This window comes from Hypanus sabinus, chromosome 2 (assembly GCF_030144855.1).
Source record: "Hypanus sabinus isolate sHypSab1 chromosome 2, sHypSab1.hap1, whole genome shotgun sequence".
NCBI lineage: Eukaryota > Metazoa > Chordata > Chondrichthyes > Myliobatiformes > Dasyatidae > Hypanus > Hypanus sabinus.
Genome location: NC_082707.1, coordinates 117,187,642 through 117,212,374, shown reverse-complemented (window position 1 = coordinate 117,212,374; position 24,733 = coordinate 117,187,642). Strand labels below are relative to the sequence as shown.

Here is a 24,733-nt window from a genome sequence, read left to right as displayed (position 1 = left end):
TTGACTATACCTACGAATTCCTGAAGGCCTTTGATCGTGGTGGGTCGGGGGAAATGGCGGACCGCATCTAACTTAGCGGGCAGAGGGGATGCCCCGTCTTTAGTAATCCTGTGGCCCAGGAAGTCAATGGTGTCGAGCCCAAACTGGCATTTGGCCGGGTTGATCGTTAGACCGTAGTCACTCAGCCAGGCATAGAGTTGACGGAGATGGGACAGATGCTCCTGACGACTGCTGCTGGCTATGAGGATGTCATCCAAATAGATGAACGCGAAGTCCAGGTCACGTCCCACTGCGTCCATTAACTGCTGGAACGTCTGTGCGGCATTCTTCAGGCCGAACGGCATGCGGAAGAACTCAAAAAGGCCAAACGGGGTGATGAGAGCCGTTTTGGGGACGTCGTCAAGATGCATCGGGATTTGATGGTACCCTCGGACGAGATCTACCTTGGAGAAGATCCGTGCACCGTGCAGGTTTGCTGCAAAGTCCTGAATGTGCGGCACAGGGTAGCGGTCCGGTGCGGTAGCCTCGTTCAGCCTGCGGTAGTCGCCGCACAGTCTCCAGCCTCCCGTCGCTTTGGGCACCATGTGCAGGGGGGACGCCCATGGGCTGTCGGGCTGCTGGATGATCCCCAATTCCTCCATCCTCTTGAACTCCTCCTTTGCCAGTCGGAGCTTGTCTGGGGGAAGCCGCCGAGTGCGGGCGTGGAGAGGTGGTCCCTGGGTCGGGATGTGGTGCTGTACGCCGTGTCGGGGCATGGCCACTGTGAACTGCGGTGCTAGAACCGAAGGGAAATCTGCCAGGACCCTGGTGAAGTCGTTGTCGGACAGCGTGATGGAGCCGAGGTGAGGGGCTGGCAACTGGGCTGTACCCAGGGAGAATGTCTGAAAGGTCTCAGCGTGGACCAGTCTCTTCCTGGGCAGGTCGACCAGTAGGCTGTGAGCCCGCAAAAAATCTGCACCCAGAAGAGGTTGGGCTACGGCGGCCAATGTGAAGTCCCATGTGAACTGGCTGGATCCGAACTGTAGCTGCACCTGACGGGTGCCATAGGTCCTTACTGTGCTGCCGTTCACGGCACTCGGGGGGGACCCGGTGCCGTGCTGCGGGTGTCGTAACCCATCGGAGGTAAGATGCTGATCTCGGCACCAGTGTCGACCAAAAACCGGCGTCCCGACCTTCTATCCCACACATACAGGAGGCTATCCCGATGGCCAGCCGCCGTAGCCATCAGCGGCGGCTGGCCCTGGCGTTTCCCGGGAACTTGCAGGGTGGGCGACAATGGCGGGCTTCTGCGCCGCACCGCTGGTGGTAGAAGCACCATTGTTCATTGGGCTCCCCACCCCTCCCTCTGGGGTTAGCAGGCTCTGCGGCCGGGCCTGGACTGGTTTGCTGCTGGGAGCGTGGCCAGGTGATCTGTGCGACAGACGCCCCACTCACCTTCTTGGCGTTCCACATCAAGTCCGCCCGGGCTGCCACCTTCCGGGGGTCACTGAAATCCACAACGGACAGTAGCAGGCGTATGTCCTCGGGCAGCTGCTCCAGGAATGCCTGCTCAAACATGAGGCAGGGTTTGTGTCCGCTGGCCAGAGACAACATCTCATTCATTAAAGCCGATGGAGGTCTGTCGCCCAAGCCATCCAGGTGCAGTAAACGGGCAGCTTGCTCACGCCGTGAGAGTCTGAAAGTCCTTATGAGCAGGGCTTTGAATTCTGTGTATTTGCCGTCCGCTGGGGGCGACTGTACGAACTCCACAACCTGGGCCGCTGTGTCCTGGTCGAGGGAGCTCACCACGTAGTAGTAACGGGTGTCCTCTGAGGTTATCTGCCGAACGTGGAATTGGGCTTCTGCTTGCTGGAACCATAGGTGAGGTCGTGGCATCCAGAAGCCCGGCAGTTTCAATGAAACCGCATGAACAGAGGCGGCATCGGTCATCTCTGGTCCAAAAATCGTTTGGTACGTCGGGGTCACCAATTGTAGCGGTGTGCTACACGCAGCGCTAAAATAACGACACGGAGTCGGTAAACTGCAGTCAAAGATAACTTTATTCGAACTACACAGCCTTGCTTTTAAGCCTCCCTCAACCTGCCCCCCGTGGGCGCAGATGCTCCAAAAGACACGTACTCACAAACCCCCGTAGGCTATCTCCCTTAGCCGGAACGCTGGCTAATTGTGAGCCAGTTTGAATGTGCCAGGAAATGGGTCGCCACAATATATTCACTTAGATTAGGTAGAGAAGTAAATAAAGACTTAAAGAAATCAGGATAATCTACATTTGGAGTATAAACATTAACCATAGCAACCTTCTTATTAAAAAGTAACCCAGTAATTAACAAAAATCTACCACTCGGATCTGAAATAATATCGTGTTGAACAAATGTAATAGAGGAGTCAATAAAAATTGAAACTCCTTTTACTTTAGCATTTGAATTCAAATGGTACTGTTGATCTCTCCAAAACCTAAAAAAACGTTGATTATCCTCTTTCCTCACATGAGTTTCTTGTACAAAAATAATATGCGCATTCAGTCTTTGGAATACTTAAAATCTTTTTCCGTTTAATCGGATGGTTTAAGCTATTAGTATTCCAAGAGACAAAATTAATGGTCTGAGCCATATTTCTAAAATCAACCCTCTGGTATATAAAGAGTTAACCAAAGTATGAACTCATGCACCCGGAAGAGGAACAAAAATAAGGGGAGGACCTAGAAATGACGATACAGCGGACATTTTAGTAGTTTGAAATCAGCCCAATTTAAAAAACTAGAAAAACTAATAAAAAGAGCAATAGAATTAGAAAGGAAACCCCCGCCCACCACCCACGGAAAAGAGACCCTCCTGAGCCTGAAGGAGGCCAGGAAAAAAAACTGTGAGACTAAATCTACCCCCATGTCTCCAGAAGGCGACTCCAGATACATAAAGGAGAAAAAAAAAGATCCACCCAAAATCCTAAAAAGTAATTAACACTATACTAAAACAGACTTCTTAATATAATTGCTAGTAAAAAAACCCAAAAAGAATATAAACACTGGTAGTTTATAAATCGGGTTAAAACCCGAACAAATAAAATTAGGATGTGATAAGAAAGGCATTATAGGAAGAAGACGACAAAAAAGGCGAAATTTAAAAAAGAAAATTTAGAAAAGAGACCGCCATCTTAGTTACACAAAAAATGAAAGATATATATCGAAACATTAAAAAAAATTCACCTTCAAAGGATTAATAGTAATGACCAAAAATAAAATACAATAGTTAAAGTAAGTAAATTAAAAAGATTAGTACGTCGATAAAGAAAAACTTTAATTGGAATATAAAATGTAAAATAAACCTACACCAATAGTCAGAAACAAAATCTGGTTTTGGAAACAAAAACTATCTTGTAACGATCAAAACCATACATTTATTAGAGACGAGAATCCGAAGCAGTAGGATAGTTCTCATCTAGAAAGCTTCGAGCATCAGATGTGGAGAGAAAAACGCGTCGTGATGCATTCGAAGGCGAGATTCTAAGTTTCACAGGGTATAAAAGCGCTGGTTTTAGGTTTTTCTCATAATATTCGGACATCAAAGGTTTAAAAGCGAGCCATGCCTTCATCACTTCTGGGCTGAAATCCTCCACAAGCCGAAATTGGAATTCTCTCAATTTAACCACCCCTAAACGCCGAGCCAAATGAATAAGGTGCTTTTTAACATGCACATAATGAAATCGAACAATTACAACAGGTGGTTTAGATGAAGAACTTGGTGATCGGTGCATAATTCTGTGAGCACGATCAAGTAACGGAGGACTATCTGGGACTACAGAAGGGAACGCATCCTTTAAAAGTTGAGCGAAATACTCCGGGGCTGCATTGCTTGTCTTTGGCGGAGGTTCCACATGCTGGTCTCCTGTGCCTGTCAATTGGTCGGGAGGTGAGTAAGTCTTGCAGTGGGTGGCGTGAACCCAGTCCCCTTTTCCTTGTAGTTTAATGGCGGTGCAGTTAACGAGCAGCACTTGGTAAGGTCCTTTCCACCTGGGGGAAAGAGAGTTCCTTTTTAATGCTTTTAACAATGCTAAGTCCCCTATTTGAAAGGTGTGCATAGGCTCATCTGTGAGAGGGCTCTGTCCCTCCCTTACTTCGTCATGCAGCTTCCCAGTGGCTTTGCAGAGCGCCTGGGGTCCACGGACGTAGAATCGAGGCAGTTCTAACCATTATACGGGGAAATTGACGGGCAGTAGAGGAACTAACCTCGGATTGATTGCTCTGCAGTTTGGACCCGGGGACTCGCTCTACCAGGGACAATTTGTGACCAGAACGGAGAACCATTCCCGATCCCCCAGCTCCCTCTGAACTGTCTGCCTGAGCCACTTTCACTTCTCCTTCTTGTTGTGTCACATCATCGACATATGGAGGTGGATTTTGTCAAAGGGCTAATGCATAGTCAATAGATTCTTGCCAGGGGTCCCCGTAGGATGTCCTCGATTTCTCCAGTCGAGGAAATACACCCATAGTCAGATCTGGGGCGGAGGTGGCCGAATGTCCTTTGGAAGGCATGGATAACATCGGGGGTCCCAATTTTTTCTCCACAATGTCCAGGTAATATTTTTCTGCAACTCTTTTCCATACAGGAAAACAGCTCAGGACATATGGTAACCATATGGGGTCGGGGTCACCATTTCCCACTTTAACATCATTCCAATATGCTTGAATAACATGTGGCTTGAGAGTAGGCCACTCTCCCTCATCCAAACATTGATTCAGGTACCACCCGTATAGATTGGGATAAAAAGGGGTCACGTAACTGCCTACTTGAGTCTCACGATAAACTATGTCCACTGGTGATCCAGGTTTTGGATAGGGCTCATTAGGCAAGCCCCCTCTTCTTCCTGGATCTCTACCTCCTACCTTTATCAGGTGTCTCGGTCCACGTCCCCTCTTATTCCATTCACTGGGAGCGTTTTTCTCTGACACTCTACCAGAGGTGTTCTTCTGTCCCATGGTAACTGCAAATTAATCTTATACAAAAAACTATACACTTTAGACCGACAGGGGCAGACAGACAAACAGAGTGCTTACCTAAGGTTCTGCCTTGACCAGAGCCCAAGTCAATTCTAATTAATACTGTGTCTTCTTGTGCGGCCCCCCCCCCGGCCATACTCACCCAGACTCCCCTGGGGCTGGAACCCAGGACAGGGGGTATTTTCTACCTCCCCCGTAGACTCTACTCTGCTTGCTTTGTCCGAATCCCGTTTATGGGATCCTGCCGACTACGCCAAAACTGTTGTAGCAGAGTTCTAACACTTTGCTTCAAATAAAAGACAGTGACTCTCTGGGCTTAGTTCACAGCAAGAACCTTTATTGTCATGATGTCACGGAGAGCAAACCCTCATGGTGGAGAGACTGACTCTGACTAGACGCGTATGCGAGTTGACCTTTATACAGATAGATGAAACAGTTTAACGTACAAGAAAGTAATAACACTGTATGTCACGTCTTAGCCTACGGTTTTAGCTGGAATGGGCTACTCTTAGCCATTAAGGCAGAAGTTACAGTTCTCATAAGAATGTTGCTCTGCAGAAGTAAAGCATTAATCACCTTTGACACACATACTAAACCGAATGTTCCAAACAGGGGCTCCTAGCAGCAAGCAAGGAACATTCTGCAAATGCAGTGTTTTCACCACCACATGAGGGTAAAGCAGTGAATGTTGTGTAAATGGACTTCAGTAAGGCCTTTGACAAGATTCCACATGGAAGGTTCAGTCATTAGGTATTAATATTGAAGTAGTAAAATGGATTCAACAGTGGCTGGATGTGAGATGCCAGAGGATAGTGGTGGATAACTGTTGGTCAGGTTGGAGGCCGGTGACTAGTGGTGCGCTTCAGGGATCTGTAGTGGGTCCAATGTTGTTTGTCATATACATTAAAGATCAGGATGATGGGGTGGTAAAAATTGGATTAGTAAGTATCCAGATGATACTAAGATAGGTGGTGTTGTGGATAATGAAGTAGGTTTTCAAAGCTTGCAGAGAGATTTAGGCCAATTAGAAGAGTGGGCTGAAAGATGGCAGATGGAGTTTAAAGCTGATAAGTGTGAGGTGCTACATTTTGGTGGGACTAGTCAAAATAGGACATACATGGTAAATGGTAGGACATTGAGGAATACAGTAGAACAGAGTGATCTAGGAATAATGGTGCATAGTTCCCTGAAGGTGGAATCTCATGTGGATAGGGTGGTGAAGAAAGCTTTTGGTATGCTGGCCTTTATAAATCAGAGCATTGAATATAGGAGTTGGGATGTAATGTTCAAATTGTACAAGGCATTGGTAAGGCCAAATCTGGAGTATTGTGTACAGTTCTGGTCACCGAATTATAGGAAAGAGGTCAACAAAATAGAGAGAGTACAAAGAAGATTTACTAGAATGTTACCTGGGTTTCAACACCTAAGTTACAGAGAAAGGTTGAACAAGTTAGGTCTTTATTCTTTAGAGCATAGAAGGTTGAGGGGGGACTTGGTAGAGGTATTTAAAATTATGAGGGGGATAGATATAGTTGATGTGGATAGGCTTTTTCCATTAAGAGTAGGGGTCAAAAGTTAGGGGTAACACGAGGGGGAACTTCTTTACTCAGAGAGTGGTAGCTGTGTGGAATGAGCTTTCAGTAGAAGTGGTAGAGGCAGATTCAATATTGTCATTTAAAGTAAAATTGGATAGGTATATGGACAGGAAAGGAATGGAGGGTTATGGGCTGAGTGCAGGTCGGTGGGACTAGGTGAGAGTAAGCATTTGGCATGGACTAGAAGGGCCAAGATGGCCTGTTTCTGTGCTGTGATTGTTATATAGTATGGTTATGTGGTTATTAGTAGAATGATTATCTTTAATATTTTCATTATTGTTATTATTAACCATGCATTATATCGTTCTTGTTTCTGTTCTCTTGAATCTCCTGCCATACTGATAGTGAATTATTTTGCTGCGTGGTATCGACCGATGGAACCTGCCTGTAGACTACCATGGGGATTGAATTATATTTCAGTTGAGCAGCTGATATTACGCGATCTATCAGGATTCTTCCATCTCCATCACATAGACGGAAACCTTCATCAGTATTCACCAAATGGGTCATATGCATGAGAACCTGGGGATCTTGCCAGTCATGCTCCAACTGAACAAACTCCAACTCATCTCTGTAAAAAGCATAGAAGATACAAAGTTGAAAGTGCTAAAATGACAGAAACAGCATTACTAGATACTGAATGATAAACTAAAATAAACCAAATACATACTTCATTGAGTGAACATATTCTGGAAACCATTTCCTTTATCTTATCTATTCTTTGGAAACTTCCATCTGATTCCACAGTGAAAATGTATAACCTGTAGCATGTCCATAAAATAGATTTAATCTGTTCTTTCTAATAAAAATCATGAAGAGATCCTTTGCTAAAAGCCATAAATGCACATTTCTTAAAAACTGGTTTCCTTAATTAGGACCGTAAAGCATTTCTGTATGAGTATTGGGATCTTTGTGTTATTTTCATCAGAAATTCCAGGGCGCTGGGGCAGATGCTGTCACTAAGGAGATGGTTCTTGCGAAACTGAATAGTCTGAAGTTAGATAAGTCATCTGGACCAGATGGACTACACCACATTTTTCTGAAAAAGGTAGCTGAAGCGATTGTGTATTAGTTAGTAACGATCTTTCAAGAATCATTAAATTCTGGAATGGTTCTGGAGGACTGGAAATTTGTAAATGTCAGTCTACACTTTAAGAAGGGAGAGAGGCAGAAGAGAGGAAATTATAGGCCAGTTAGCCTGACTGCAGTGGTTGGGAAGATATTGGAGTTCATTATTAAGAATGTGGTATTGGGACGCATGGAGGCATATGATTAAAGTTGGCTGAAGTCAGCACAGTTTCTTTAAGAGGAAATCTTGCCCTGACAGATCTGTTGGAATTATTTGAGGAAATAACAAGCAGGATAGATAAAGGAGAGGTAGTGGATGCAGTTTACTTGGATTTTCAGAAGGGCTTTGACATCGCAGTGGTCGAGGAGACAGCACCTATGGAAAAGAGTAAACTGTCAACATTTACTGTTATTGCTGTGATGAGGCCACATGCCAATTTGCTGGAGCAACACCTTATATTCCATTTGGGTAGCCTTCAAGCTGATGGCATAAACACTGACTTCTCAAACTTCTGGTAATTTCCCCCCACCAACTCTCCTTCACCATTCCCCATTCCCATTTCCCTCTCTCACTTCATCTCCTTAGCAGCCCATCACATCCCTCTGGAGCTCCTCCTCTTTCCCTTTAATCCATGGTCTTCTGTCCTCTCCTATCAGATTCCCACCTTCTCTAGCACTACTTCTTTCTCCAGACAACTTCCCAGCTCTTTACTTCACCCATCCCCCTCCCACCTTGTACCACTCCCCTCCCACCATCTCACTCTGACTTCTCTTCTTCCTTTCCAGTCCTGTGGAAGGGTTTTGGCCTGAAACTTTGACTGTTCACTCTTTCCATAGATGCTGCCTGGCCTGCTGAGTTCCTCCAGCATTTTGTGTGTGTTGCTTTGGGTTTCCAGCATCTGCAGATTTTCTGAAGTTTGTGATGGATAGAAGATTGGATGACTGACAGGTGGCAAAGAGTGGGAATGTAAGGGGCCTTCTCTGGTTGACTGCTGGTGATTAGTGGTGTTTCACAGGAGTCGATGTTAGGAATGCCTATTTTCATGTTATATGTCAATGATTTGGGTGACAGAATTGTTGGCCTTTTGGCCAAGTTTTCAGACAAAATACAGGTGGGTAGAGGGACAGATAGTGTTGTGGAAGCAGGGAGTCTGCAGAAGGACAGACAGATTGGGAGAATGGGCAAAGAAGTGGCAGATGGAATATATTGCAGGGAAGTATATAATCATGTACTTTGGTAGAAGGAATAAAAGGGTAGACAATTTTCTAAAGATGGAGAAAATTCAAAATCAGAGGTGCAAGGAGACAAGGGAGTCCTTGTGCAGGATTCACTGAAGATTAACTTGTATATTGAGTCACTTCTAAGGAAGGCAAATGCAATGTTAGCATTAATTTTGAGAGGACTAGAATATAGAAGCAAGGATGTGATGCTGAAGCTTTATAAGGCACCAGCCAGACCACACTTAGAGTATTGTGAGCAGTTTTGGCTCTTTACGCAGGTATTAGAGAGGATCCATTGAATGTTAGTAAGAGTGATTCTGGGAATGGAAGAGTTAACATATGAGGGTCATTTGATGGCTCTGGACCTGTACTTGCTGGAGTTTAGAAGAACGATTGAAATCTTATTGAAACCTATCAAATATTGAAAGGCTTAGATATAGTGTATGTGGAGTGGACATTTCCAATAGTAGGAATGTATAGGACCAGAGGGCACAACCTCAGAATAGAAGGGCACCCATTCAGAACAGGGATGAGGAGGAATTTCTTTATCCAGGGGGTAATGAATCTGTGGAACTCATTGCCACAAATGCCTGTACAAGCTAAGTCATTGTGTGTATTTGAAGTGGATGTCGGGGTGCCAAAGGTTACAGGAAGGTAGGAGAATGGGTTTGAAAAGAGAAATAGAACAGCTCTGATGGGATGGCAGAGCAGACACAATGGTCTAATTCTACTCCTATGTCTTATGGCCTTTAAGTTCAAGCTTAATTCTCATTCAACCACACATGGATTCAACTGAATAACACAAAGTTCCTTTGTGACCAAGATGAAAAACATACACAGCACAGACAAAAGAGCAAGCAAATATACAGGCACGTAAAATAAATACTGTGTGTGTGTACATATTGATATATATAGTTTCATGGTCTTATTGAACTTATTGGTGGTCAGAAGAATGGAGAAGCAGAAGATTTTGAGGGGCTTGACAGAATGGCGAGCGAGAGGTTTCCTCTCAGCATCTACAACAGAGAAGCACATCTGGGTAAAGAATTGCCAATTTAAAAATGAAGTGACAAGCATTTTTTTTTCTTTCTGAAACTCAGGAGTCCCCTAAGATCTGTAGAGACACTTGGCTGTATTCAACAACAAAGCAGATTTTTGACCAGTTGAGGTGTTGAGTGTTGTGGGGGTCAGGCATGAAAGGAAGATTTCATTAGCTGTGACACATTAGGCATAAGGGGCCGAGTAGCTGACTCCTGAAACAATATCTGAAAATGCCAAGGACATCCAGCAGATTGGACTGTGTAGTCAGAGAGATAAATAGAGTTACAGGGTTTAGATCCAGTGACAGGAATGAACAATAACACATTTCCATCAGGCTGGTGTGTGCAGGAGGCACTGTCCCCTTATTTTTGCTGCCCTGGTGCGTGGTAGATGCAGTGTAGAGTAATTCACATGTTATCCTTACCTTATGTCATGGAAATGCAGCATCATTTGTATACTATCGATGTTCCTAAGGCATGCTTTATTTTCCAGTAATATAAACAATTTATTAGGTACCCCTCTTGTAAGATTTGGAGGTGAACATCTGTTGAAGTGAAAAGAATGATAGATAAAGAAACAGTGATTTAACAATCATTTAAAAGAGAAGGTGATGAACTAAGTGTCCAGTCTTGGTCCTGGACATGGATTTGGTATGGAAGGGGCAGAAACCTTCATTGGATGAAGCTGTTCAAAACAAGATATCTGGGCAGACTAATTCAAATAGTAATGATCTAATACTGACTCAGACTAAGTTGGTTATCCTCATCTCAATGAACAGCATTAAAGAAACTGGCCATCACTTGCCTGTTCAATTATGCTGCATCGTTCAGAACTCGGAGGGGACGGGCAGAGTGAGGCTCTGCAAAAGTCTGGTTGATGGGAAGGTATCTATGTGGAGTGGGGAATTGAATGGGGTCTAAAAACAAAGCAGTCATGCCTTGTGATTTCATCAGTTCTCTCAATTAAATTTCATGATAACGTGAGTTTTGGAATTCCCACCAGCTGAGTCAAAGCAAGAGATACTTTTTTATTTTACATTCACGGCATCTGAATATTACTGGCAAGACCATCTAAAGCCATGTGTGGCAAAGAATTCCATAGGTTCACCTCCCTCTGAGTGAAGAAATTTCATCACCCCAGTCCAATTGTCTAACTAAATATTTCAGGACTGTGACTTCTGATTCCAGACAAACCCTGGTGCCCTCATTTTCAAGGCAGCATCTTTCTTGCTGTCTGTTGAGTCCTATCCTATATTTTATATTATAATTTATTCTATAAAATACCCTCATTCCCCCAGACTTTGGTTGACCAAACTCTCCTCTTACGACTGTCCCTCCAGGAATCTGATTGGTAAAACTTTGTCTCTTCACTCTTTGGCAAGTACAGGTTGAAACTCTTAAGAATAGCATTCCGTGGGCCGAGAACTCTCGTAGTCCTGTGTGCTTTGAAACTGGTGAAATTAGTCTGCAGAACAGCCTTACAGGGTCGCTATATTAGTAATGTAAATTAGCAAAGGTTTTCTGTGTTGGCAACATTTGCAAAATGAAATAGAAATTTGCTCCTATGGAATTGGTATTTCAAAACAAAACACAAAATATACACAGTGGACTGAATTGATTTACTGAGGACAGTGTTTGCAGCTTGCTGGTTCACAGCAGAAGGGCACTTAAGTGATTTGCTTTGGAAACTGACCAGGCAATCTCTTCTCTTCATACTGATTCACAGTGAAAGGCCACTGTGCAGGATGTGCACTATGAGCTGGCAAGCCTAGGTGTTAGGCATTTATTTATGACAGGTGTCCTTGGGGCATTTGTTCCAGTCCAGCATCAGTCTGGTTTGAAGGGTGTGAGACTCAGTCTGTATGTCCTCTCTTAGATAAGGAGACCATCACTGCACCCGGTGCTCAGATATATGTCTGACAATACACTGAGTATTTGTAGCAAGATATCCTTGTTCCTATCTCTTTCAGATGAGAACAAACAATCATTTGGATCCTTTACTTCCTGCCGCATCTGTACGTTTGATTCAGATTTCCAGCATCTGTACATTTAAAAATTTTTTTGTTTTGTCTTAATAACTGGTCTATAGTGACACCCAAGTCCCTTAGTGCATCCCTCTTTCCCAATCTCTTGCAACGTAAAAGTTTAGCTTTTTATTTACTCAACCCTTTCAACCAAGGCAATTTCCGTTTTTAGAAAACTATCAGTTAAAATGACTGTTCCTTCCATTGCAGTTTGATGCTTGACGTTTAAAGAACAATTCCCCACCTCCCTCCCCTTTCAGTCTTTTCAGGTGAGGCACACCATTTTGTTAAATACATGCTTTCTAGAAATCCTGACAGAGTTTATGTACAAAGTAGGGAATTGCTTTTTCTCATTTATTCCTTCTACTGTAGGGTAATGAAATTTGGAGAAATGTAAATAATTCAGACCCACCAACATTTTGGAGTTCAATTTGGAGTGCTACGGGCTTCATTAAACATAAAATGCCTCACTTTGTTTTATTTGTGAAAACCATCACTACCACCACTATTTAATATTATTCCAAAACATAGCGAAAGGTGTTGTTGGGCTAGTAGCTTCTTGTCTTGTCAAGAACCGTGAAATATGCTGATATCAGTCTTTTACACTGCTGTGTGGTGCATATCTATCTATCTATCTATTCTACATAACTACAAATTAAAAAACCCCAGATCAAAATGAGGACCATTAATACGGTGCAAAATTAAGCATACAATGACAATATGATACAAAGAAAGAGAATTTTAAAAAAGCACCTAAATTGAAGACAAGTAAACTTAGTATCCTCCCCAAGCCCCACACACAAAAAAAAACTCCAGACCAACCACAACACAATATAGAGAATATAAATCAGGACAATCAAACTCCCAGACTGTGAATACACTTGGCAAAAGAGGATAGTAATGCCTACTACCAAAAAAAAGGGAGCTGAAAGCAAGGGACCGAAAAAAAACCCTAGTCAAGAGGAAGGTTATGAAAGTACTCGATAAAAGGTCCCCAGACCTTATGGAACTTTAAATCCGAATTAAGAACTGAATAATGAATTTTTTTGAGGTCCAAGCAGGCCATAATGTCGTTAAGCCAATGAGCATGAGTGGGCGGGGCAACATCTCTCCATCTGAGGAGGATTAAGCGTCTAGCCAGGAGAGAGGCAAAGGATAATATTCGGTATTTGGTGGGACTCAGACGTAAATCTGTCTCGCCCCAGAAACCAAACAAAGCAATTAAAGGGTTTGGTTCTAGGTGGTAATTCAGAATATATGATAACGTAGTGAAGACATCTTTCCAAAATTTCTCCAAGCTAGGACAGAACCAGTACATATGAATGAGAGAGGCCTCGCCCCTCTTGCATTTATCACAGAGCGGACTAATGTCAGGATAGTATCAAGATAGTTTAGATTTAGACATATGGGCTCTATGAACAATCTTAAACTGTAAAAGGCAATGGCGAGCACAAAGAGAGGTTGAGTTAACCGATTTGAAAATCGAGTCCCAACTCTCATCAGATAAGGAGGTATTTAAATCCTGCTCCCATGCCATTTTAATTTTATCCACAGGGGCCCGTCGTAAGGCTGCTAATTTATCTCGAATAATTGATATTAAACCTTTACCTAATGGATTAATGGAAAGAAATAAGTCCATAGCATTTTTCGCAGGCATTTCAGGTAAGTTAGGAATTAAAGGAGCAATAAAGTGTCTAATTTGGAGATATCTAAAAAAATGAGCATTGGGCAGATTGAACTTAACAGAGAGCTGTTGAAAAGAAGCGAGGCGATTATCAATGAAAAGATCTTCAAAATGTCTAATACCCTTCCTATACCAAACATGGAATGCTGAATCATACGTAGTAGGTAAAAAAAGGTGATTATGTACGACAGGGCTGGGAATGGAAAACCATGGAAACCATAGCATTTCCTAAACTGAGCCCATATACACAAAGTGTGTCTAACAAGAGGATTAGCTATTAATCTGGACAAACTACTAGGGAGTGCAGAGCCAAGAAGTGCAGAGATAGATAATTCTTTAGTGGAGCTCAGCTCCATCGCCACCCAGTTAGGGCACTCGGGTTGGCCATGGAAGAAAGACCAAGAGGTAGCACAGCGTATATTGGCTGCCCAATAATATAAACGAAAGTTAGGTAAAGCCATGTCATCCTCTTTTTTGGGTTTTTGGAGATGGATTTTATTAATTCTAGAGCACTTATTCTTCCACAGATATGACAAAATAATAGAGTCTAAGGAATCAAAAAAAGATTTAGGAATAAAAATTGGGATAGATTGAAATAAGTATAAAAATTTAGGGAGAACATACATTTTAACAACATTAATACGACCTACCAAAGACATAGATAGAGGTGACCATAGTACCAGACTCTGTTTTATAGTATATGAAAGATTGGCAAAGTTTTCACGAAAGAGATCTTTAAACTTCCTTGTGACTGTAATCCCAAGGTAAGTAAATTGATTATGGGCTACTCTAAAAGGGAGATCACGAAACGTTAGTTCTTGTGCTTCTTTATTAATTGGGAAAAGTTCGCTCTTATGTAAATTAAGTTTATAGCCTGAGATCTGGCTAAACTGGTCAAGAAGTGAAAACATTGGAGGTAAGGATGTTGACGGATTTGAGAGAAAGAGTAATAAGAGAAACTTTATGCTCAACACCCCCTCTCCAAATCCCAGTCAATTCAGGACAATTTCGAAATGCTATCTCCAAAGGTTCTATAGCCAAATCAAAGAGAAAGGGACTTAAGGGCCATCCCTGGCGGGTGCCACGTTTGAGATTAAATACCTGGGATTTCTGAAAATTAGTTAAAACAGAGGCAGTAGGACACAAGTACAGCAATTTGATCCAAGAGATGAAACTTTGACCGAGGTCAAATTTTTCTAAGACTGCAAAAAGGTAGTTCCACTCTATACGATCAAATGCTTTCTCCGCATCGAGGGAAATAACACATTCAGGAATCCCAGTTGGAGGTAAATATAAAATATTAAATAAACGCCGAATGTTAAAAAAAGGGAGACGGTTTTTAATAAAACCTGATTGGTCATCAGAAATAATAGAGGGAATAACAGTTTCTAATCTATAAGCCAAAACTTTAGCCAAGATCTTTAAATCAACATTAAGCAAAGAGATCGGCCTGTACGAGGAACACTCTGTTGGGTCTCTACCCTTTTTTAATAGAAGAATAATAGATGCCTCATTAAAAGAGGGTGGCAATTTGCCGTAATTAAACGAGTCAGATAATACTGAAAGTAACTGAGGAGAAAGAAGTGAAGAGGATGATTTATAAAATTCTACAGGGAACCCATCAGGTCCAGGAGATTTCCCTGAGGACAGTGCAGAAATTGCAAAAGATATTTCTTCTGATGATATAGGCGCATTAAGTTTGGCTTTAGAATCAGATGAAAGTGAAGGAATATTCAGATTATTTAAAAATTGATCAACAGAGATATTGTCATTCAGAGATTCAGAGGAATAAAGCCGAGAATAAAAATTTTTAAATGCGTCATTAATTTCTAAATGATCCGATGTAAAGTCTCCGTTCTCCTTCTGGATCTTTGTAATATGTTGTTTGGCTTTGGAACGCCTCAGCTGATTGGCTAGGAATTTACCAGACTTATCCCCACGAATGTAAAAGCGACTCTTGCTTTCGAGAAGTTGGCGTTCGACAGGTTGAGTGGACAGAAGGTTAAATTTAGTTTGGAGTTCAACACGCTTCTTGTATAATTCAGGGTTCTTAGTTTGAACATATAGTTGATCCAATTCTTTAATCTGGTTAATGAGGTCTAATCGATCTGCACAGGATCTTCTGTTGAGATTTGCTGTGTAAGAGATTATTTGACCCCTCAGATATGCTTTCATGGCATCCCAGACAATCTGGGATGACACTTCAGGTGAGGTATTAGTGTTAAAATAAAAGGTTATCTGATCCTTAATAAATTTTAGAAAATCATCATCTGATAATAAAGTCGAATCAAACCGCCAGTGTTTATTCCTCCGAGGGAGACCAGGAAAGTTTAAAGAGAGAGTAATTGGGGCATGGTCAGAAATCAGTATACTCTGATAGTCACAAGAGTAGGCCAATGGGATAAGTTGGTTATCGAGTAAGAAATAGTCAATTCTAGTGAAGGTATGGTGAACATGTGGAAAAAAAAATAAATCTCTCTCAGTAGGATGAAGGAAACGCCATATATCAGAAATACCAAAATTAGAGAGAAACGATTAGATAGCTAAGGCAGATTTAGTAGGTGATCTGGTAAAAGAGGACAATCGATCCAAATTAGGATCTAACCAACAGTTGAAGTCACCACCCAGTATAAGAGAGTATGAGTTTAAGTCTGGTAGTGAGGAAAAAAAACGCTCAAAAAAGTTAACATCATCAAAGTTGGGGGCATACAGTTTTGCTAGTACAACTTTCATGCTATATAGTTTACCAGAAACAATAATAAAATGGCCATTTGTATCAGATATTTTATTATGGAGTTCAAAAGGAATATTTGAGTTAATAAGGATGGAGACCCCCCCTAGCTTTAGTGGCAAAGGATGAATGAAAATGCTGACCCGCCCACTTTGACAGAAGCCGGAAGTTATCAAAACAACGAATATGAGTTTCTTGAAGGAAAGCAATGTCAGCTTTGAGTTGTTTAATATGTGAGAATACCTTCCTCCTTTTAACAGGGTGATTCAATCCCTTTACATTCCAGCTCACGAATTTAAATGCACTAGCCATTATCAATTACTAATGCATAAAAGGCAGCAGGCATATAAAAAGTCAAGCAATACAATAACAGTCTGGGAGCAGAAATGTAAACATAGATTTGTAAAATCAAAACATAAACATGGCCTGAGCAATAAAGGCAAACAATAAATACAATGAGTGTTGTTGGAACTGGAAAATCCACCCCACCCACGCAACCCAAAACTAGACGGCTACCAAAAAAAGCAGCTAGCTCTACCAAAAAAATTAACCCAAATATAACTTCCAGATCTGTGTCGTTAACAGCAGTTCCGTATAAATACTATAGCAAATGGTAACTAGTTTATGCACTAGAAAACATAACTACAAATTGGAACATCTTCTGCAGAAATATAAAACTTAACACAGAGAAAATCCGAAGAAAACCAAAACTAACCTACCCGCGAAAAATTATAGAAGGTTAAAGGAAGAGAAAGGGAAAAAAAAGGGAGGAAGGGGAAAATTGTAGATTCAAGGAGAGTACTTATCAACCATTTACAGAGAAGAAAAAAAATCAAAAATAAAAAAGAGTGAAAAAAATAAATAATAAAAAAAAATCAGCAGTTAAACTGTGAATCAACCAACAGGGAGGCCTTCAATAAAGACTTCAAACCTCCAAAACCAAGTTAGAGTCAATTGTAGATCTCTATAGATAAAGTTATACAAGAATAAAATAGATTACACAAGTACAATTTAAACGTCCACAGGGAAACATTAAGCACAGAATGTCTATTTAAAAAAAGACACACCAAGTACAGGGAAAGATTGTCAACAGCCCTTAGAGTTTCAATAAATAATGTCTGAGTGATTCGAGTAAGGTCTGAGTCCGGAAAAAGTAATTTTACTACGAGAGGTACTTATCCACCATTTTAGGAGGTCTGATCGGGTTCCGAAGATGGCTGGATAGCCGGAAGACTTCCAACAAATTCCTCAGCCTCCTTCACTGACTTAAGCCACTTATGTTTTCCAGTATTAAGCGTAATTTGTAAATTGGCAGGATTGCGAAGAGAGGGTTTAAAACCACGATCAAAAAGCACTTTCATTACACCTTTAAACTCAGCACGCATCTTTAAAACCTGGGGGGCAAAATCCTCCACAAAGCGAATGACTGTATTTTGAAAAGCAAAAGTACCTCTGCGACGTGCCTCCATAATCAGATGGTGTTTTACCTGGTATTGATGAAAGCACAAAATTACCGGTTGCGGGCGGGAGCCCAGAATTGCGGGGGGAACGTAGACCCGGTGTGCCCTTTCGAGCTCAGGCGGATTCGGAAGCAAATCTTTCCCGAATATCTCACAAAGGAACTCGGAGAAGAACTTCACGAGGGATCCCTGTTCGGTGGCCTCTGGCAAACCAAGGATTCGTAGATTGCAACGTCTGTTTCGGTTTTCAAGATCCACCATTTTGGAAAAGAGTTTGTTATACTTTTCTTCTAGGCTGGAACAGAGAGTCTCCAAGTATAGAACACGACTTTTTAAATCTTCAGAAGTCGAATCGATGTGAGATAAGTGTTCAGCATGTTCGTCCACTCTAGCGTTGATCCGGTCCAGTTTGGCGTCCAGCTGGTTGAAAGTAGTTCTAAATTCCTTTAAAATATCGTCTTGTGGCGACCCATTTCCTGGCACATCCGAACTGGCTCACAATCAGCCAGCGTTCCGGCTAAGGGAGATAGCCTACGGGGGTTTGTGAGTATGTGTCTTTTGGAGCATCTGCACCCATGGGGGGCAGGTTGAGGGAGGCTTAAAAGCAAGGCTGTGTAGTTCGAATAAAGTTATCTTTGACTGCAGTTTACCGACTCCGTGTCGTAATTTTAGCGCTGCGTGTAGCACACCACTACAATTGGTGACCCCGACGGTCCAAACGATTTTTGGACCAGAGATGACCGATGCCGCCTCTGTTCATGCGGTTTCATTGAAACTGCCGGGCTTCTGGATGCCACGACCTCACCTATGGTTCCAGCAAGCAGAAGCCCAATTCCACGTTTGGCAGATAACCTCAGAGGACACCCGTTACTACTACGTGGTGAGCTCCCTCGACCTGGACACAGCGGCCCAGGTTGTGGAGTTCGTACAGTTGCCCCTGGTGGACGGCAAATACACGGAATTCAAAGCCCTGCTCCTCAGGACTTTCGGAATCTCAAGGCGCGAGCGAGCTGCCCGTTTACTGCACCTGGATGGCTTAGGCGACAGACCTCCATCGGCTTTAATGAATGAGATGTTGTCTCTGGCCGACGGACACACACCCTGCCTCATGTTTGAGCAGGCATTCCTAGAGCAGCTGCCTGAGGACATACGCCTGCTGCTGTCCGATGCGGATTTCAGTGACCCCCGGAAGGTGGCAGCCTGGGCGGACTTGCTGTGGAACGCTAAGAAGGTAAGTGGGGCGTCCATCGCACAGATCACCCGGCCATGCTCCCAGCAGCAAACCAGTCCAGGCCCGGCCGCAGAGCCCGCTAACCCCAGAGGCAGGGGTGGGGGTCGAAATAGTGGCACATCTTGATGGCAGTAATAGGATTAGGCCGAGCCAGCATGGATTTACCAAGGGCAAATCATGTTTGACTAATCTGTTGGAGTTTTTTGAGGGTGTAACAAGGATGTTAGACGAGGGTAAGCCAGTGGATGTTGTGTACCTAGATTTTCAGAAGGCATTCGATAAGGTGCCACATAGGAGATTGGTGAGTAAAATCAGAGCTCATGGCATTGGGGGCAGGGTTTCAACATGGATAGAGAACTGGTTGGCAGATAGAAAGCAAAGGGTAGCAGTGAATGGGTGTTTCTCGGACTGGCTGGAGGTGACTAGTGGGGTACCACAGGGCTCTGTATTGGGACCACAGCTCTTTACGATTTATGTCAACGATTTAGATGAGGGCATTGAAAACTATATCAGCAAGTTTGCTGATGATACTAAACTGGTTGGTAGTGTGACATGCGAAGAGGACGTTAGGAGAATACAGGGAGACTTGGATAGGCTGGGTGAGTGGGCAGATACTTGGCAGATGTTATTCAATGTGAATAAATGTGAAGTTATCCACTTTGGAAGCAGGAACAAGAGGGCAGAGTATTGTCTGAACAGTGTAGAGTTAGGTAAGGGAGAAATGCAAAGAGACCAAGGAGTCCTAGTTCATCAGTCAATGAAGGTGAATGAGCAAGTGCAACAGGCAGTGAAGAGGGCAAATGGAATGTTGGCCTTTATTACAAGGGGAATTGAGTACAAGAGCAAGGATGTCCTTTTGCATTTGTACAGGGCCCTGGTGAGACCACACCTGGAATATTGTGTACGGTTTTGGTCTCCAGGTTAAAGGAAGGACATTCTGGCAATTGAGGAAGTGCAGCGTAGATTCACTAGGTTGATTCCTGGGATGGCAGGGCTGTCTTACGCAGAGAGATTGGAGAGATTGGGCTTGTACACACTGGAATTGAGGAGATTGAGAGGGGATCTGAATGAAACGTTTAAGATAATTAAAGGATTTGATAGGATTGAGGCAGGAAATATGTTCCAGATGTTGGGAGAGTCCAGTACCAGAGGGCATGGATTGAGAATAAGAGGTCAGTTATTTAAAACAGAGTTGAGGAAGAACTTCTTCTCCCAGAGAGTTGTGGAGGTGTGGAATGCACTGCCTCGGAAGACGGTGGAGGCCAATTCTCTGGATGCTTTCAAGAAGGAGCTAGATAGATATCTGATGGATAGGGGAATCAAGGGATATGGGGACAAGGCAGGGACTGGGTATTGATAGTGAGTGATCAGCCATGATCTCAGAATGGCGGTGCAGACTCGAGGGGCCGAATGGTCTACTTCTGCACCTATTGTCTATTGAACAATGATGCTTCTACCACCAGCGGTGGGGCGCAGAAGCCTGCCGTTGTCACCAGCCCTGCAAGTTCCCGGGAAACGCCAGGGCCAGCTGCCGCTGATGGCTACGGCAGCTGGCCATCGGGATAGCCTCCTGTATGTGTGGGATAAGAGGTCGGGACGCCGCTTTTTTGTCGCCACCGGTGCCGAGATCGGCGTCTTACCTCAGACGAGTTACGACACCCACAGCAGGGCACCGGGTCCCCCCCTGAGGGCCGTGAACGGCAGCACAGTAAGGACCTATGGCACCCGTCAGGTGCAGCTACTGTTCGGCCCCAGCCAGTTCACGTGGGACTTCACACTGGCCGCCGTAGCCCAACCGCTTCTGGGTGCGGATTTTTTGCGAGCTCACAGCCTACTGGTCGACCTGCCCAGGAAGAGACTGGTACACGCTGAGACCTTTCAGACGTTCTCCCTGGGCGCGGCCCAGTTGCCAGCCCCTAACCTCGGCTCCATCACGCTGTCCGACAACGACTTCACCAGGGTCCTGGTGGATTTCCCTTTGGTTCTGGCACCGCAGTTCACAGCGGCCTTGCCCTGACACGGCGTACAGTACCACATTCCAACCCAGGGACCATCCCTCCACGCCCGCGCTCGGCGGCTTCCCCCGGACAAGCTCCAACTGGCGAAGGAGGAGTTCCAGAGGATGGAGGAATTGGGGATCATCCGGCGGTCCGACAACCCATGGGCCTCCCCCCTGCACATGGTGCCCAAAGTGAAAGGGGGCTGGAGACCGTGCGGCGACTACCGCAGGCTGAACGAGGCTACTACACCGGACCGCTACCCTGTGCTGCACATTCAGGACTTTGCAGCAAACCTGCACGGCGCACGGATCTTCTCCAAGGTGGACCCCCAAGGTCTCCAAAATGGCTCTCATCACCCCGTTTGGCCTTTTTGAGTTCCTCCGCATGCCGTTCGGCCTGAAGAATGCCGCACAGACGTTCCAGCGGTTAATGGACGTGGTGGGACGCGACCTGGACTTCGCGTTCATCTATTTGGATGACATCCTCATAGCCAGCAGCAGTCGTCAGGAGCATCTGTCCCACCTCTGCCAACTCAATGCTCGGCTGAGTGACTACGGTCTAACGATCAATCCGGCCAAATGCCAGTTTGGGCTCGACACCATTGACTTCCTGGGCCACAGGATTACTAAAGACGGGGCATCTCATTCTGCCTGCTAAGGTAGATGTGGTCTGCCATTTCCCCCGACCCACCATGATCAAAGGCCTTCAGGAATTCGTAGGTATGGTCAATTTCTACCACCGCTTCCTCCTTTCAGCTGCCCGGATCATGTGCCCCCTGTTCGCCCTGATGTCTGGTCCGGGCAAGGACATTACCTGGGACGAGGAGTCCGCCGCCGCTTTCGTTCAAACGAAGGAAGCTTTGGCGGACGCCGCAATGCTAGTACATCCCAGAATGGACGTCCCTACCGCCCTCACAGTGGACGCATCAAACACGGCAGTTAGTGGGGTACTGGATCAGCTCATCGCGGGTCGCTGGCAACCCCTGGCGTTTTTCAGCAAACACCTGCGGCCACCCGAGCTCAAGTACAGTGCTTTCGACCGGGAACTGTTGGCGCTCTATCTGGCAATCCGGCATTTCAGGTACTTCCTAGAAGGTCGGCCCTTCACTGTGTTCACGGACCACAAACCGCTTACCTATGCGTTCACGAAAGCGTCTGACCCCTGGTCGTCCTGTCAGCAGCGCCATCTGTCCTGCATCTCTGAATACACGACGGATGTCCGGCATGTCTCCGGTAAGGACAATGTCGTGGCGGATGCGCTCTCTCGGCCTACCGTTCATGCCCTTTCCCAAGGGGTAGACTTTGAGGCACTGGCAGAGGCGCAGCAGGCGGATGAGGAGATTCCGAGTTGCAGAACCGCAGTCTCCGGTTTGCAGCTCCAGGACCTCCCCTTAGGCCCGGGTGAGAGGACCCTATTCCGTGATGTCGCCACCGGCCAGCCCCGTCCAGTCGTCCCGACAGCATGGCGGCGCCGTGTTTTCGACTCCATTCATAACTTGGCGCATCCCTCCATCCGGACAGTCCGGATGGTTTCCAGCAGGTTTGTTTGGCATGGACTCCGCAAACAGGTCAGTGAATGGGCCAAAACGTGCATGCACTGCCAGACGGCCAAGGCGCAGTGGCACACCAAAGCCCCACCGCAGCAGTTCCATCCCGCCCACCGGCGTTTCGACCACATTCATGTGGATATCGTGGGCCCCCTGCTAGTGTCGCGAGGAGCGCGGCACCTCCTGACTATCGTGGACTGGTTCACAAGATGGCCAGAGGCGATCCCGCTCACCGACACCACCTCCGAATCTTGCGCCCGGGCACTGATCGCCACCTGGGTATCTCGCTTTGGTGTACTGGCCCACATTACCTCTGACAGAGGCGCCCAGTTCACCTCCAGCCTGTGGTCAGCTATGGCCAACCTTTTGGGGACTCAGCTGCACCACACAACTGCCTACCACCCACAGTCGAACGGCCTGGTGGAGCGTTTCCACCGTCACCTGAAGTCGGCCCTCATGACCCGCCTGCGAGGAGCCAACTGGGTGGACGAGCTTCCCTGGGTCCTACTCGGCATCTGCACGGCGCCCAAAGACGATCTGCACGCCTCGTCGGCCGAGTTGGTGTACGGCGCGCCCCGGTCGTCCCCGGGGAGTTCATACCAGCCCCACGGGGGCAAGAGGAAGAACCCGCAGCAGTCTTGGGCAGACTACATGAGAGGCTCGGTCACCTGGCCCCCCATACCCACTTCGCAGCATGGGTAGAACCCAACCTGCGTACCCAAAGACCTGCAGAACTGTAAGTTTGTGTTTGTACAAAGGGGCGGGCATCGGCCACCGTTGCAACGGCCGTACGAGGGGCCGTTTACGGTGCACAGGAACAAGGGGTCCATGTTCGTGCTGGACATTGGGGGGAAAGAGGAGGTTTTCACGACGGACCGACTCAAACCGGCCCATGTGGACCTGGCGCAACCGGCCGAGTTTCCGGCACCGCGGCGCAGAGGCCAACCTCCCAAAACAGGGTCCGGCCCAGACTGTGGACATTGGTGGGTGTATCGCCGGTTCTGGGTGGGGGGGGGGAGGGTTATGTGGCGACCCATTTCCTGGCACATCCGAACCGGCTCACAATTAGCCAGCGTTCCGGCTAAGGGAGATAGCCTAAGGGCGTTTGTGAGTAAGTGTCTTTTGGAGCATCTGCGCTCGGGGGGGTGGGGGGGCAGGTTGAGGGAGGTTTAAAAGCAAGGCTGTGTAGTTCGAATAAAGTTATCTTTGACTGCAGTTTACTGACTCCGTGTCGTTATTTTAGCGCTGCGTGCAGCACACCGCTACAGTCTCGGTGTTGTTCCAGCGCAGCGAGGGTCTCAGTCGGCAGAGCCAAAACTTCCTTTCTCCCGGATTTAGAACTCTTGCTAGACATTGTAAGGTAGATGTGTTCGCAGGCGAGTGAAAGAGACCAAATAAAGTTCCTAACTAAGGTTTAAAAAATTGAAACATTTAGTGCAAAGATAGCGAAAATAATAGAACAAAAGTTCGGAGCAGCTAAGCAATCACTATCTTACCGGAAGTCCCCCTGGTGCATTTTTAAACAAGAGTGTGAATTATAAATCCTAAACAATGAATTGCTGTACCTTACTGTGCCCCCACCCTCCTCCATTAAGCGCCAGCTATCTATTTACCAAAGCTGGCGGTTGCCAAATTGATGATAAAACCTCACATTTCAAAGCTGATATCTGGCAAGTAAAACTTCATGATCTGTTCAATTAATACAGATTAACAATCACAGCACAAGTTTTAGAATTTACCTCAGATTATTCCCCATTTTACACTCGGTGCCGATGATATGACGGTCTGATGTTTCACCGCCCGAAACAAAACTTCCCTTTCCTGATGTGGTCATATTTATTACTTTATTTAGCACATGCGCACAGAGTTTCCTGCTTGGCAGGATGTTAAATTTGTCAAATTGTTTGTCTTTCTTTCTTTTTTTAAAATCTTTTTATTATTATTATTATCCAAAATAACAAGAGTACATCTAAGTAAGTAACACTTACAATGTCTCAAAGGAAAAAAAATGTTTTAAATATTGAAAAATATGGTGACACAAAAAAAAAGAGAAGAAAAAAACCCTTTTAAAGCAAAGAAAGGTGAGGAAAAAAGAACCCATTAGGTGTTCAACCCCGGAGCCATGCGGCATACAAAAAGC

At 45.1% G+C, this 24,733-nt stretch overlaps 1 long non-coding RNA gene across 1 annotated transcript; it reads right to left on the bottom strand.

Moving 5' to 3' along the window:
- Positions 1–1,975: 1,975 nt before the first annotated feature.
- LOC132382637 (uncharacterized) lies at positions 1,976–24,393 on the bottom strand. Its single transcript, XR_009508436.1, has 3 exons — positions 24,333–24,393; positions 10,343–10,462; positions 1,976–7,159 (listed from the first exon to the last, which is right to left on the bottom strand). It is a non-coding gene; the product is annotated as an uncharacterized LOC132382637 (long non-coding RNA).
- Between the last annotated feature and the right edge of the window lie 340 nt (positions 24,394–24,733).